Source organism: Budorcas taxicolor, chromosome 11 (assembly GCF_023091745.1).
Source record: "Budorcas taxicolor isolate Tak-1 chromosome 11, Takin1.1, whole genome shotgun sequence".
NCBI lineage: Eukaryota > Metazoa > Chordata > Mammalia > Artiodactyla > Bovidae > Budorcas > Budorcas taxicolor.
In genome coordinates, this window is record NC_068920.1 from 73,692,675 (window position 1) to 73,706,727 (window position 14,053).

Sequence of the window (14,053 nt, forward strand, 5' to 3'; positions counted from 1 at the left end):
AGTTTAAATTATAATGCTCCCTCTTGATGCCTAGAAACTGTTTTCTTCTTTTGGATTCTTTCCTTGGGCCATAGCTGTAGGAGCAAGAGTATATATTTACGACCCTTGTAACAAATTGCTAAGTAGCTTTCCAAATGAATTGACTGGGTTTTTATGTCAGCAGTGTACCAGCCTGCCAGTTTCTCTGTTTGCTCCTTGACCTTATGTTCCCCTTTGCTACTGCAGTGGACCCAGCTGCGTCTCCCGAGCTATTTCAGGGAGGTGCCAGGGCAGGAGGTGGTCCTCTGTATTCATACATCCTCAAACCACCACACACTGTTCCTGGTACTTAGCTCTTCTCCAAAGCTTTCCGTCCAAACATAGTAGATGCCGCTGCTGCTCCCACTGGATACCAGTGCTTCTGCACCCCCGCAGTCTCCGCCTGCAGCTGTTATCCTTGATGCACTTGAACCCTTAAGGTGTCCGAGTCACTTGGTGACCCATGATGCCACAGAAGAAACTGCCTCTTGTCCTATGTGTTATGCTTCGTTGGGACTGGGGGTGGAAGCGCCCGTCCATTCCAAAGCAGTGCTTTGGCAGTCCAGGGTCTACTTGAGTTTCCATGAAGTGGTTCTTTCACTTTTTAACTACTTCCCCCATCACAAAGGGCTCAGATGTGCATATACAGGGAGGAGGGGATAGCTTTGTGACCATGCTATTTTCACAGTTGACCCAGCCGTCATCCTGGGATGCATTTACCCTCCGGGTGCACCCCCAGCCCATTGTGGTCCTCACTGTAGGACCTGGTGGGCCAACAGCCGGCTTCTCCTCTGAGTCACTTGTAGGTGACGCTTTGTGGTGATGGCAGAGGCCGATGCTACCCCCAGGGGGACGGTTATCTTACCCCCTACTCCCATTCCATCCGTTCACACAGGAAAGGCCTAGGGGATGTTGTACCTGAGCCAGTCCCCTTAGGGGCCTGGCATGGCTCCTGCCGAGGCCCTTTGGGGTTTCCCAGGCTCTTCTGGGGAGACGTGGGAAACCTGTGGTATTTATCCAGAAAATGACTATGCTTGCTGCGGTCATGATCGACCTCCGTTCCATGTTTCTTTTCTGGCCTTGCTTCTGTGAGACGGTCTCAGGTTGATATCGGACATACTCTCCCCATGACGACTTAGGTTCAGAAAACAGTAGGTGTGGCCTGCCCTTTCGCACACGACCCTGTAACTGGCTCAGTGCTGCTCTGTGGCCCAATGTGGTGGGTGAGAGTGGGGGTAGGGCCACACCTTCTAGTGTCCAGGGGGCATTGAGATCTCGGTGTTGGTTGGTGACGTGTTGGAGCGGGGAGGGGGGCCGCCAGTCTGGCCTCTTGCATTGCTCTCTGATGGGTTACTTAGCTGTGGTGCTTGTGCCCCTGAGAGGTTAATGGAATAGTTCTTTCCATGTTTGCTTGCTCTCTGCCCTGCCCCGCTGGACCAAGATATGAATCCAGAGGGGGCTGGGCTAGTTAGCAGACAAGTCCACCTGGTGATGACCGTGTCAGAGCCACTTGTCCAGGAGCTAGGGCCCTGTGACTAAATCAGGCTTGTTTGCTCAATTTTCTTTCCTTTTAGGGTGACCTTCCCGTCTCCTGGAAGACTCCCCAGGTCCTTGCAGGCCTTGCCCACCCCACCCCAACTCTGTCCTCTCTGGACATGGCTGAAATCTTGTTGTGGGTACAGCTCAAACTGGAGACCCCACCAGCCACACTCACTACTACTAGCCTTGAAATATATGTGTGTTTAACTCATGGCTAATTCAGCAAGCAAAACTGTTTGTTAATGTTTATAATAGAAATCTTCTTACATAGAAAAGGAGAAACAATAGCAACATCAACCCCCATGTATCCATCACCCAACTTCAACAAGTAGCATCTCTCTGCCGTTTTTCTTTCATCTATTTTCTCACCTTTTTGAGTTTGCTCTTTGTTGGTATAGTTTAAAACATAATCCATTTCTCTTGTGACTATTACTTGTATCTAACAGATAAGGACTTTTACAATGAAATCATAGTTCAGTTACACCAACAGAAGCAATAGTGATTCTTTTTTATTAGATTCTTAAATATGGAGGGTAGGTGACACTGAATTCAAATTTGTGGCATTTTATTTAATTCACATTGCCTTTGATGTTTTCATATTTTGCTTTCTAGTTATATTTCCTTTCAGGTCAACACTGGTTTTATAAAATGTGCTCATTTATATACTGGGTGACTGACTTTCACATCTGAGTCCCTCCTAACCCTTATGCTCTGGAGGTTGGTGGGCTCATTTACTGAAACTATCTAGGTGTGAAGATGGGTAATTTTAGGATAGAAGCTATGAGAGCTTCACCCATGGTTTAAATATGCAGATCTCTTCACTCTGAGAGTTAATTGCAATGAGAAATAGTAATGAACACAAGAAGGTTTTGGTATATTCCTGATTGATGGTGTTGGAACAAAGGACTGCAGACTTACTCAGAATTAAGCTCTAACATTTTGATGAAGCAGCATAGACAGAAAATTGCAAACTCCATGTGCCAATCAAAAGTGGAATATGAGCTTGAAGGAACAGGGGCTGATCCCATGCGGCATTCTTGTGCTTTCCCCCCAGAAAAGTTTCGTGGCCTCATGGCTTCATAGTTGCCCTTGGCCTTTTTGTTTGAGGTTTCATTTGTTTCTTTCAATCCTCCTTTTTATAAACCCACAAATGTGGAGGGTAGATGATGCCAGAGGCATGGAAACTGGCATTATTATCATCAGAAACTTCTCAGACATTTGCTTCGGGTGGAGCATTGGAAGGATACATGCCTTAGGCTGGAGGTTGGGAGCCCTGCATGTTAGACCGATCTGGTCTCGGTTCTGCTATGTCCTCAGGCAAGTTATTCATCTGGTTCCTGTTTGGATGTTGGCCTTGACTTAGGAATAACCTGTGAAGTTTTTCATATGACCACTGGGATGGATTGATGGAGACTGCTTAGAAAGCTTTGATGAGGATTTCGAAGGCAGCCTTCAAATTATCAGTTCAGTTCAGTTGCTCAGTCGTGTCCGATTCTTTGTGACCCCATGGATTGTAGCACACAAGGCTTCCCTGTCCGTCACCAACTCCCGGAGCTTTCTCAAACTCATGTCCATCGAGTCGGTGATCCTATCCAACCATCTCATCCTCTGTTGTCCCCTTCTCCTCCTGCCTTCAGTCTTTCTCAGCATCAGGGTCTTTTCCAGTGAGTCAGTTCTTTGCATCAGGTGGCCAGAGTATTGCAGTTTCAGCTTCAGTATCTGTCCTTCCAATGAATATTCAGGACTGATGTCCTTTAGGATTGACTGGTTGGCTCTCCTTGCAGTCCAAGGGACTCTCAAGAGTCTTCTCCAACACCACAGTTCAAAAGCATCAATTCTTTGGTGCTCAGCTTTCTTTATAGTCCAACTCTCATATCCAAACATGACTACTGGAAAAACCATAGCTTTGACTAGACAGACCTTTGTTGGCAAAGTAATGTTAGGAATGTATGGCAGTGGTCAAACCTGCCATGATCCTCAGATACACTGGTGGTAGTGTGAGTGCCATGTGTCTCGTTCTCTCGGAGCCAGATGCTGTTTTACATGCAGGTTCTAACATTATGGGCTTTTCAGGTGATGCAGTGGTAAAAAAAATCCACCTGCCAACGCAGGAGACCCAAGAAACTTGTGTTCAGTCCCTGGAATGGGAAGATCCTTTGGAATAGGAAATGGCAACCTACTCCAGTACTCTCACCTGGAAGATTCCACAGACAGAGGAGTCTGGTGAGCCTCAGTCCATGGGTTTGCAAAGAGTCAGACGTGACTGAATAACTGAGTGTGTGTGCACGCATGCACACACACACACACACACACACACACACACACAGGCTACACTGTAGTTGCTGGACAACTTCTCTGTCCTTGTCTCCACCACAAAGGTGACCCCACGATGAGAGCCTCGCAGTGGCAGATGGCAACCACAGCTGACTGCTTAGTGTGATTTAGAAAATCATTGCTGGAAGAAGTCAGTAGTCTGCAGGCCAGGAAAGAAAATTTGTATCTGGTGGGTTGTCAGTTTGTAAAGCTTGCAGAGAAACATTAGCTGGAGGCGAGGTGAGGATGGCAGCACCTGCAGCTTAGAACCTCACACCCTTCGTGAGGAAAGAGTCACGGCCTATCTTCAAAGGCACCTTTTAATGCCCCTGACTGGAGACAGAATGCACCCTGGTTAAGTTGTTGGGTGGCTGCTTGCTTAACCCTGTGCAATGTTGCCTCATTCCCAGGCTGCCCATCTGGTTCTCATATTTTCATGAGACTCATTCTAATGATCCAGGGGTGTGGTGAGGGCCTTGCTCAGACACCTGGGAGCCAAGCTCCTCCTGTTCTTTGCCTAATTCCTGGGTGATTCAGGGTGGTTCTTTAAACCTCTGAATTTCTACTCCTTCCTCTAGCCTGTGTCTATTGACACCCACTTGGAACCAGGCAATGTTGGAAACCTTACTTAATTTAGCATCTGGGAGACTTTTCAAAGGCGATGATGAAAGACCATGGAACATTCATGGTGGTGTCATTCAGAGGGATGGTCCCTCTTATCAGCTTGCATGGGGAGACGGTAGTCGGATTTGGTGGGGGCTCTGGGTTTAACAGTTAAGAAGGGCAAGTTTGGGCTGGGGGTGTGGAGGGAGGGCAAATCAGATTATAGGGAGCAGTCTTTGAAGGCAGTACTTTGTTTGGAAAACAGGTAGAACACGGATCAGCCAGCAAGCCAGGGATCTGGTTATGGCTCACCTTGCCTAACAAAAGCTTTTCAGAACTGCAACCTGCTTCCCCGTTCCATTGTCTGGAGTTTTCCCACGTGGGGCTGAAGTCATTCTAAAATTAGAACGCTCACGTGTTCTACCCAGGTACAAGGTTCACAGTTCCAAATATGTGTCTGTAGCACAAGAGACTTGGTATGACTTCGTTAGGGGCCGGTGCGGAGACTAGCTCGCTGTGGAGGACGCTTAGAGGAGCATGGAGCCTCAGGAGAGAAGGAGGGCGTGTTTCTCCTTTCCTTTCTAGGATTTCTGCTTGTCACAGATTTCTGCTTGTCTCATTTTACCTTCTACTTTTTGCAGAGGAAGCTGTGCTGGGTCAGAAGGCAGGTTGCTCAGAGTAGTAGATACACCACAGAATGTGGAATCTAGGATCATAATTCTGACTCACTAGCTGGGTGACACCTGTAGTGCTCTTAACCCCAGATCCCCCCCTGGATAAAGTTAAGGACTTGGATTAAGGCAGTGTCTTTTCAAACCGTGAGTCACAAAATCACTCTAGTGGGTCACAACCAGCATTTTTAAAAAATGAGATTGAAGAACTTAGACTAGAGAATTTCAGAGTGAAGGAAAGTCGGATAATGTCTCATGATACTCTTGGTTACTCATGGATTTATATATTGGCGTTCTGCATTTGTTTACTTGTGTAAGCTGCACCCATATTGCATCCTTTATAATTTCCATATTTGGTTTCTTCAGTGTAAGAATTCAGACACTTGCACAGTAAGTGCCTTAAAACTTGGCAGACCTCTACATTCCCCTCCACACCTAGTCTTTCGTAGCTATTTTGTTCACCCCTAAATTGACAGCAATACTTTTCACCTTTATCAAGTGTTTCCAAAACACTGCGCTTGTAATAAAAGCAACAGCTCTTTCCTTATGCATAGAAATTTCATTAGTATATGTAATATGTAGTTATGTAAACACAGTAACGAGTGTGATTGACATGAGCAGGTTTGGGAACAAACACATGTGTCGTCTTGATAAATAAATATCTTCACTGTTAAAAACAGAAATGGGTGGTAAACTAGTGTAGCCAACTGATTGAGCTTTTGCGTGCTGAGGACATTGGTATAGCTGTTTTAACAAAGGAATGGAGAGGATGGATTGGGTAAATCAAGGCCATGGTTTAAGTTGAGCCATCTAACAGCTTTGAAAAACCAAAGTGAGTGACACAACTCCTGGATTTCTAAAAATCAAGGCCTGTAGAAGCCTACTGCTCTCCTCCTTTTTAGCTCTTGACGTTTACCTAGCACCCACTTATTAAGTACTACCTTCTACCAGGCATTGTGCTAGGCCCTGGAGATATGAGAAGTCAATATGAGCCCTGCCATCAGAGGGCATAGAGTCAGGCCAGTGATGTTGATGATTTTTACATCTCAAAGAAAATCATAAACACAGAGCAGGTGATCCACCATATGGGTTTCTTTGAAGAAAACACCTGCCTCTACTACATTCAGACTTCCCATTTTTAATCCAGGTGCCAAACTGGGTACTTTTTCTTTTCTTTAATAAATTGATTCTTGCTGAGTTTGGCTTGTGATGCCGAGCTGGTTTTCCATCTGATTGATCACTCTTCTGGGCTATGGTTTTCATCTATGAAGCTGGCACAAAGGGTATCTTCTGGCAGGCACCTTATATAGCAGGAGCAGAATCTAACCACACATCCGCCCAAAGAGTCAGCCTGCAGAGAACCACAGTAGTAGTATAGTAGTCAGGCCCCGTGGTCTGTGGCTATTTACTCTGTACCTACGATGAAGATCATCCGCATGCCAGCTCATTCTATCTCTGTACCTCTTAGCTCAGAGTCTCAAGAGAGAGAATTGGACCAGTGTGTCCTCTTTGGTCCGAGTGGTTGCCCAGCAGCTGTGGCAGGATTGGGAGTGGGGGTGGGGAGAAGGCTGAAGGTAACAAGATGCCAAAGAGCAGGGTAGGCCTTGTACAGGGCAGAGTTCCTCAGGGGACCTGGAGGGGGCAGGGACCAGCATTCCTGGTCCAGACCGATTCTTTGAATCATTCATTCAATCAGCAAAGATTTATTGAGCACTTACTATGTGTTAGACCTTGATGAAAACAAAATCTCTGTTCTCAAGAACCTTATACTCTACTGGGAAAGATATTTTGATCTACCAAATTGGCATATTTTTCAGCATGGCAACTCTGAGTGCTGGTTTGTGTGAGGTGAGACAGCTGTGTATATTGCTTATGGGTATGCCTGTTGGCTTTCTGGGAAAGAGTTTAATATTAATTGGGAACTTGATTCCTTAGTATTTGTAAGAACCTTATAATTGTCCGTGCAGTATGATCCAACAATTACACTTTTAGCCATCTGTTTTACAGAAATAACCAGGGATGTTAGGTTATCCACTCTAGTAAAATACAGCCAATTTAAATGTCAGCAAGAGGGAAATAGTTATGGGACAGGTGATTAGATTTTAAATAAAAGCCCTTTAAAATCATGCTGATGAAGAATATTTCATAATATGGGAGAAAAAGTTCTATATAAAATTAAATATAATATCTCATGTAAATAAATAGAAAAAGGTGCATATAAAATTGAATATAACATCTCAGTTTTATACACTGTACACACAGATGCAAAAATAAAAGGCAAGCATTATATGGTATTAACATTAATTATTTCTGATGCCTCTTGATGAAAGTGGAGAGTGAAAAAGCTGGCTTAAAACTCAACATTCAGAAAATGAAGATCATGGCATCTGGTCCCATCACTTCATGGCAAATAGATGGGGAAGCAATGGAAACAGTCACAGACTTTATGTTCTTGAGCTCCAAAATCACTATACATGGTGACTGCAGCCATGAAATTAAAAGATGCTTGCTCCTTGGAAGAAAAGCTATGACCAACCTAGATAGCATATTAAAAAGCACAGACATTACTTCGCCAACAAAGGTCCGTCTAGTCAAAGCTATATTTTTTCCAGTAGTCATGTATGGAGGTGAGAGTTGGACTATAAAGAAAGCTGAGCGCGGAAGAATTGATGCTTTTGAACTGTGGTGTTGGAGAAGACTCTTGAGAGTCCCTTGGACTGCAAGCAGATCCAACCAGTCCATCCTAAAGGAAATCAGTCCTGGGTGTTCATTGGAAGGACTGATGCTGAAGCTGAAACTGCAGTACTTTGGCCACTTGATGCAAAGCACTAACTCATTGGAAAAGACCGTGGATGCTGGGAAAAATTGAGGGTAGAAGGAGGGGACAACAGAGGAGGAGATGGTTGGGTGGCATCACTGACTCGATGGACATGAGTTTGACCAAGCTCCAGGAGTTGGTGATATAAAGAGAAGCCTGACATGCTGCAGTCCATGGGGTCGCAGAGTCGGATACACTGAGCAGCTGAACTGAACTGGGAATATAGCTGATTGTAATTTCCTTTGTACTTTCCTATTTTTTCCTATCCTGTCTACGATGAGCATTTTTAATACTATAGTCAGAAATAAAAGGAGCTACCTTTTTAGAAAGACAGCAAAGCCTGTGGCTGACATCCTGCCCTGCAGGTCTGTTGGCTCGTGTGAGCTGACTGCAGGCTGTCGGCCCATGTGAGCTGACTGCAGGCTGTCGGCCCGTGTGAGCTGACTGCAGGCTGTCACGAGGCGCAGGCAGTGCCGCTGTTTGTGGAGCAGAGGGACCTGCCACTCTGGCCTGCATGCTTGGCGCCTACCTCCAGGGACCTCGCTGTCTGCAGAGGTTGACCCCGACAGAATACTTGCCAGTTCACCTCCAAGTTCTGGGGATACTCTTCCAAACTCTCCTTTGGTGGCCCTTTGGCTTCTAAATGCTGATCCATTCCTTTTTCAGCTGTTTATTTATTTTTACTTTTTAATCTTTAATTGAAGTATAATTGCTTTACAATGTTGTGTTGGTTTCTACTGTACAACAGTGTGAATCAGCTATCAGTATACATATATCGCCTCCGTCTCATGCCCCCTCTAGGTCATCACAGAGCCCTGAGCTGAGCTCCCTGTGTTAAACAGCAGCTTCCCACTAGCTCTGTGTTTTACACATGATAATTTATATACGTCAGTGCTGCTCTTGCAATTCCATTCACTCTTATCTCTGGGTTTCAGTGGAGAGGTTGGGCTTTTCTGGGCCCCCGGCCCTAGAGTCAGTCTCTAGATAGAATGTGAGCACTCTAAATTGGACAGAGTTCAGACTCTCCCCCTGCCACTTACTAGCGGTGAGGCCTTAAGCGAATTACCTAACCTCTGTGTACCTCAGCTTCCTTATCTATGAAAGAGGAATAATGATGGGACCTGCTCTTAGGGTTGTTGTGAGCATTAGAGATGACATGTAAAATGCTCGCAGCTGTGTGCACACACACTTGGGTACTCGGCTGCTACTCCTCTTACGGCATTATTGGTGATGCATGGATCGTGACGCATGTCTGTGTCTTCATTGTGCTTTTATCACCAGCAGTTTAGTTGTAAGGCAGTGGTTCTCGTGTTCCAATGAGCAGAAGAATCATCCTGCTGATTGTTAAAATGCAGATTCCTGGACCCTCGTCAGCCTGTGGCCCAGAAATTGGCACTTCTGATTCTCAGCAAAATGTGGTTAAGGCCCAAGAGAAAGAAGCTAAGTGGTAGATACATGCCCTTGTAGGCTGAGAGGCTTTCTCCTTAAGGCAACAACCTCATCCCATCCCTGGAATTCTTACTTCCCATTGCTGGACAGAGCCGGTTTATGGGAGTCTGTGAAATGTTTGTGTTCCAGGACTGACTTTCTAGCATCCACCCAGAAGCTTGGTAAAGATGATCCAACACCTCAGAACTTGGGCCTCAAAGCGTCCTCTTTCTCTTTATCCTTGCTGTGATGAAATGATGAACACAGCAGCTCTGTAAGGCATCAGCTTTGTTTTCTGAGAGCCTGACCGAAACTGCCCGCTTCTGAGTTTGGGGAACAGCCTTGAGTGTCTGGTATTTACTAATGGAGGACCTTTAGCTCTTTGGATGGAGCCAGGTTCAGATGTCCTCCTTAGCAGTGCAGTAACTGTTCGTTCTGAATCTCTTTTCTCTCTAGAAGTCTGTATAACAGAAGGTGATTTCACATGTCTGACCATTGTATTGTTAGGCTGCATTGACTAAAGTGTTTCTTAAATACCAAAACATGCTAGTACGAATCAAGGGGGGAAATGGATAAAACAAAATAGAATGGGGGCACTCAATTTTACTCACACTGATGCCATGGAACTGGGGTTCAAAGGGGGATGCTTTTCTTCCCAGTTGTCATTTAGCAGCCTGGCTAGGAAGCTCTCTTTCTAGGCCTTTTTTGTCCCAACTATTGGGGGCTTGGGGCTTCCCTGGGAGCTCAACCGGTAAAGAATCCACCTGCAATGCAGGAAACCCCAGGTCGATTCCTGAGTCGGAAAGATCCCCTGGAGAAGGGATAGGCTACCCACTCCAGTATTCTTGGACTTCCCTGGTCATTCAGATGGGAAAGAATCCCCCTGCCGTGCGGGAGACCTGGGCTCAATCCCTGGAGGAGACAGTTCACTCTAGTATTCTTGCCTGAAGAATCCCCATGGACAGAGGAGCCTGAATGTGTGGCAGTCCCTGGGGCTGGAAAGAGTCGGACACGCCTGAGTGACTAAGCATGCACTGGGGACTTGGGATATAATAAGCATCTCTCCCTGCCTTACACAGTAGACCTAGAAAGGTACTTTTGGAATCTTAAAAGTGACAAATGTTAGATCTTACTCAGAAATCTGCCACTAATGAGTGTCTCAGGTGCTCTGGGGCGTGACAAATGGAAGTATAATCATGAATCACATAACTGTCCTCAGGAGCCTCTATAACAATCTGGATGTAGCAGGCTGTCCACCTAATATTCCATTAGATAACCACAGCCCAGCGCACTGAGAGGCTCTGGAAATCTAGATGTACATCTAACCAGAAGATAACCACATCACCATTGTCATCATAGGCAATTTCCTAAGGATTTAACCCTAGGTCGGAGCTTCACAGCCTTTTTCAGAATGAAGATCCAATTTGAACATCAAAAGTATGTGATGCTCCACAGACAGTGGTTGTTCCTTTAATATTAAATTCATATATACAAGTTGCTATGAGAACTAACAACTCTTTAAATTTGTATTTTATTGATCACAATAGAATTCACATAGTAACATGACCTGACCTAGCACTTTCAGAATTCTCACCATATGCTGGATACTGTTCTACCTATCCTCATTTAACACCTACAACTCTAGGGAAAGGTACTACTATTAGTCCCATTTTACAGTTGGCCAAACTGAGGCAGAGAGAAGTAACTTGCCCAAGGTCACACAGAATATGGCAGAGCTGAGCTTTGAATCCAGGAAAGGAAGGGGAGAGGGAACCCCAGCATGCTCTTTGGGAGACATCAGGGAAGGCTTCTCATGAGAAGTGATTTTTGAACTGAGTTTTGAAGGAAGAGATGGAGTTAGGCAGGCAGACTGGGGGTGAGGACGTGCTTGCAGGCGTGTGGAGGTGAGGCTGGGACAAAGTGGTAGCTAGTTGAGCAAAACCGCACGTGGACTTTGTTCTTGGGTGTATAGATTATTAGCACTGTCAGTGTTTCACCTGGATCTAATCACAGAAAGGTGCTTCCTAAAGGAAGCTTTTCATGGATTTACCGAAGATGGCTGTCAGTAGGCTTTTGCAACACAAAGGATTAAATCTATAGGGCTCCAAGGTCACAAAGTCCACGGGGATAATAACACAGCCCTCCCACCCTTCAGCTTTAGCACATGCGGTGGCCCTGTCTGCTCGCTGCCTTGGGTGTATATGCAGTGGGGGTGGTTTCTAGGCTAGACATTCTCAGTTATTCTTGGAGCTTCAGTTTTACTTGATTTCAGCTTCTCATTTGCAGGTGAGAGAATTATGCCTTTTCACCTGTTTAAGTGTGGCTTGACGCAAAGGTGCCTAAAAATGAAGATCATAAGGCTGATAACACAGTAATTACAGTAGTCTCTAGAGTCAGCCTGGGTTCAAGACTGGACTGTGCCCCTTGGGAACTCTGACCTTAGGCAAGTTAATTGCTCTGTGCCTCAGTTTCCCCATCTGTAAAGGAGAGGTAACAGCAGAGTGTCCTTCATAAGGTCATTGTGAGGATTAAAGAGTTGGCATGTAACATGTTCAAACAGTGCATGGTAAGGCTCATGTATTAGTCACATAGATCTTTTCAAAAACATTGAGAAAGCAGTGATACACATGTGAGAAATGATACCTGAAACACCAAGATGGCCTTAGCCAGTTGGTAGCCAGGATGTGCAGAGAAGGCAATGGCACCCCACTCCAGTACTCTTGCCTGGAAAATCCCATGGATGGAGGAGCCTGGTGGGCTGCAGTCCATGGGGTTGCTAAGAGTTGGGCACAACTGAGTGACTTCGCTTTCACTTTTCACTTTCATGCATTGGAGAAGGAAATGGCAACCCACTCCAGTGTTCTTGCCTGGAGAATCCCAGGGACGAGGGAGCCTGGTGGGCTGCCATCTGTGGGGTCACACAGAGTTGGACACCACTGAAGTGACTTAGCAGCAGCAGCAGCAGCAGCAGCCAGGATGTGAATTGAGTTTAAAGTTGTAAAGGACCATGCTGGGGATAAGCCATATAATTCCACGTCCAGGGGCTTGCCCTTGAAACTCAGAGGACAGGTCAGAGGAAGCCACCCCCCCCGGCTTGTGGGGAAGTGGTGCTATAGAGCCTGCCACTAGAGGATGCCCCACAGTGACGTTCTCCTTTTAGAATTGTGGTACCCAGCGCAGAGGAAACACAGCCTGACCCTTCAGTGGCAGTGATGGGAGGTGTGGGATGTTGTGCTCTATCCTGAGCCATGAGATTTAGGAGGGATGTAGAGAAGCTCAAGAAACTGAACCACAAGAAGTTGAGGCACAAGAAGGCTGAAAAGTGAGGTGAAATTCTCAGCTCCCTGTTTGAGGTGCCTGGCACAGACCCCAGGAGCACAGAGGTGGAAACGCTCAGTCACATGCTTGAGGGATTCCCATGGATAGCCTTTGACACTGTTGTTTAAAATAAAGTGAGAATGGGCTGCCCTCCCTTCTTGTGAAGGCCTCAGGGAGAGGCTGGTGATCCTATGTGGGGGCTGTTTGTAGTGATTTTAAGAGAAGCATTCACTCCTTTTTTTTGAAGCATTCACTCCTAATTCCTCTTTAGATTCTAATGATTTCAGAATCTGAGTGGAAGCCCAGGTTAGAAATGTATAAAGATGGAGAAATAATTAGATGGTTAAACAGAGAGCATACCTAATTAAGGAACAAGAGCTATTGGGATTAAATGACTTTGAGGATTAACCATCTAGGTAACAACATGGAAGAAAATAATATTTCAAAATTAAAAAAAAAGTTCTTTGGTGCCCTTGAGAAAGAGGATATGATACTAACAGGATCTTTAGCCCAATTTGAGTTGACTTTATTTCTTTTATTAGTTTTTAAAATTCTTGATTCCATTATTTATTGTTTTTGGCTGTTCTGGGTCTTTGTTGCTGCACGAGGTTTTCTCTAGTGGTGAGCGGGGGCCACTCTCTAGTTGTGGTGTGTGGGCTTCCCATTGCAATGGCTTCTCGTTGTGGAGTACAGGCTTTAGTAGCTGCATCTGCCAGGCACTAGCACACAGGCTCAAGAGTTGTAGCCACAGGCTTAGTTGTGCCACGGCATATGGGATCTTCCCAGACCAGGGGTTGAACCAATGTCTCCTGCATTGGCGAGTGGATTCTTCACCACTGAGCCACGAGGGAAGCTCCCTGTTATTTTTTAAAAAAGATATTCTTATGATTGACTATGAGGGTTTACTACCTCACAGCTCAGACAGCTGTGCTGAGCATCAGAGATGGGTAAGGGATAGTCCCTGCCCTCCGGGCCCTTTTAACTGGGAAAAGTGAGGAGTAAAGCTTCAAATCTTCTTTGAGCTAAATGACTTTGCCCACCAGAATGATAAATAAACCCATGTCAGGAAGGGCCAGTTGCAGACTGTCCTCTGCCTAAGGGACTGAAGAAGGTGCCTTTGAGGGGTGAATGCCGTGGACAGCCTTCTCAGCTTGGAATCAGCTTCAGTTACAACAGGAGGCTTGAAAAGGTGTGTCTGGAGGATCCTGAGAGGTTCCGAGTCCAGAATCTCTTGTCTGTGAACCATGGAAAAGGATATGGCCTCCAGACCATTTTTCAGCAAATGCAATGTATTGTTTGTTAGGAATTCTGAAACAAGGTGCAGTCTAGGCCTTCTGTTCCCCGA

General features: G+C 45.7%; 1 protein-coding gene across 1 annotated transcript in view; it reads left to right on the forward strand.

Moving 5' to 3' along the window:
• Positions 1 to 14,053, forward strand: part of TGFA (transforming growth factor alpha) — a 108,342-nt gene that overhangs the window by 36,181 nt on the left and 58,108 nt on the right. The gene's annotated exons all lie outside the window — the stretch shown is intronic.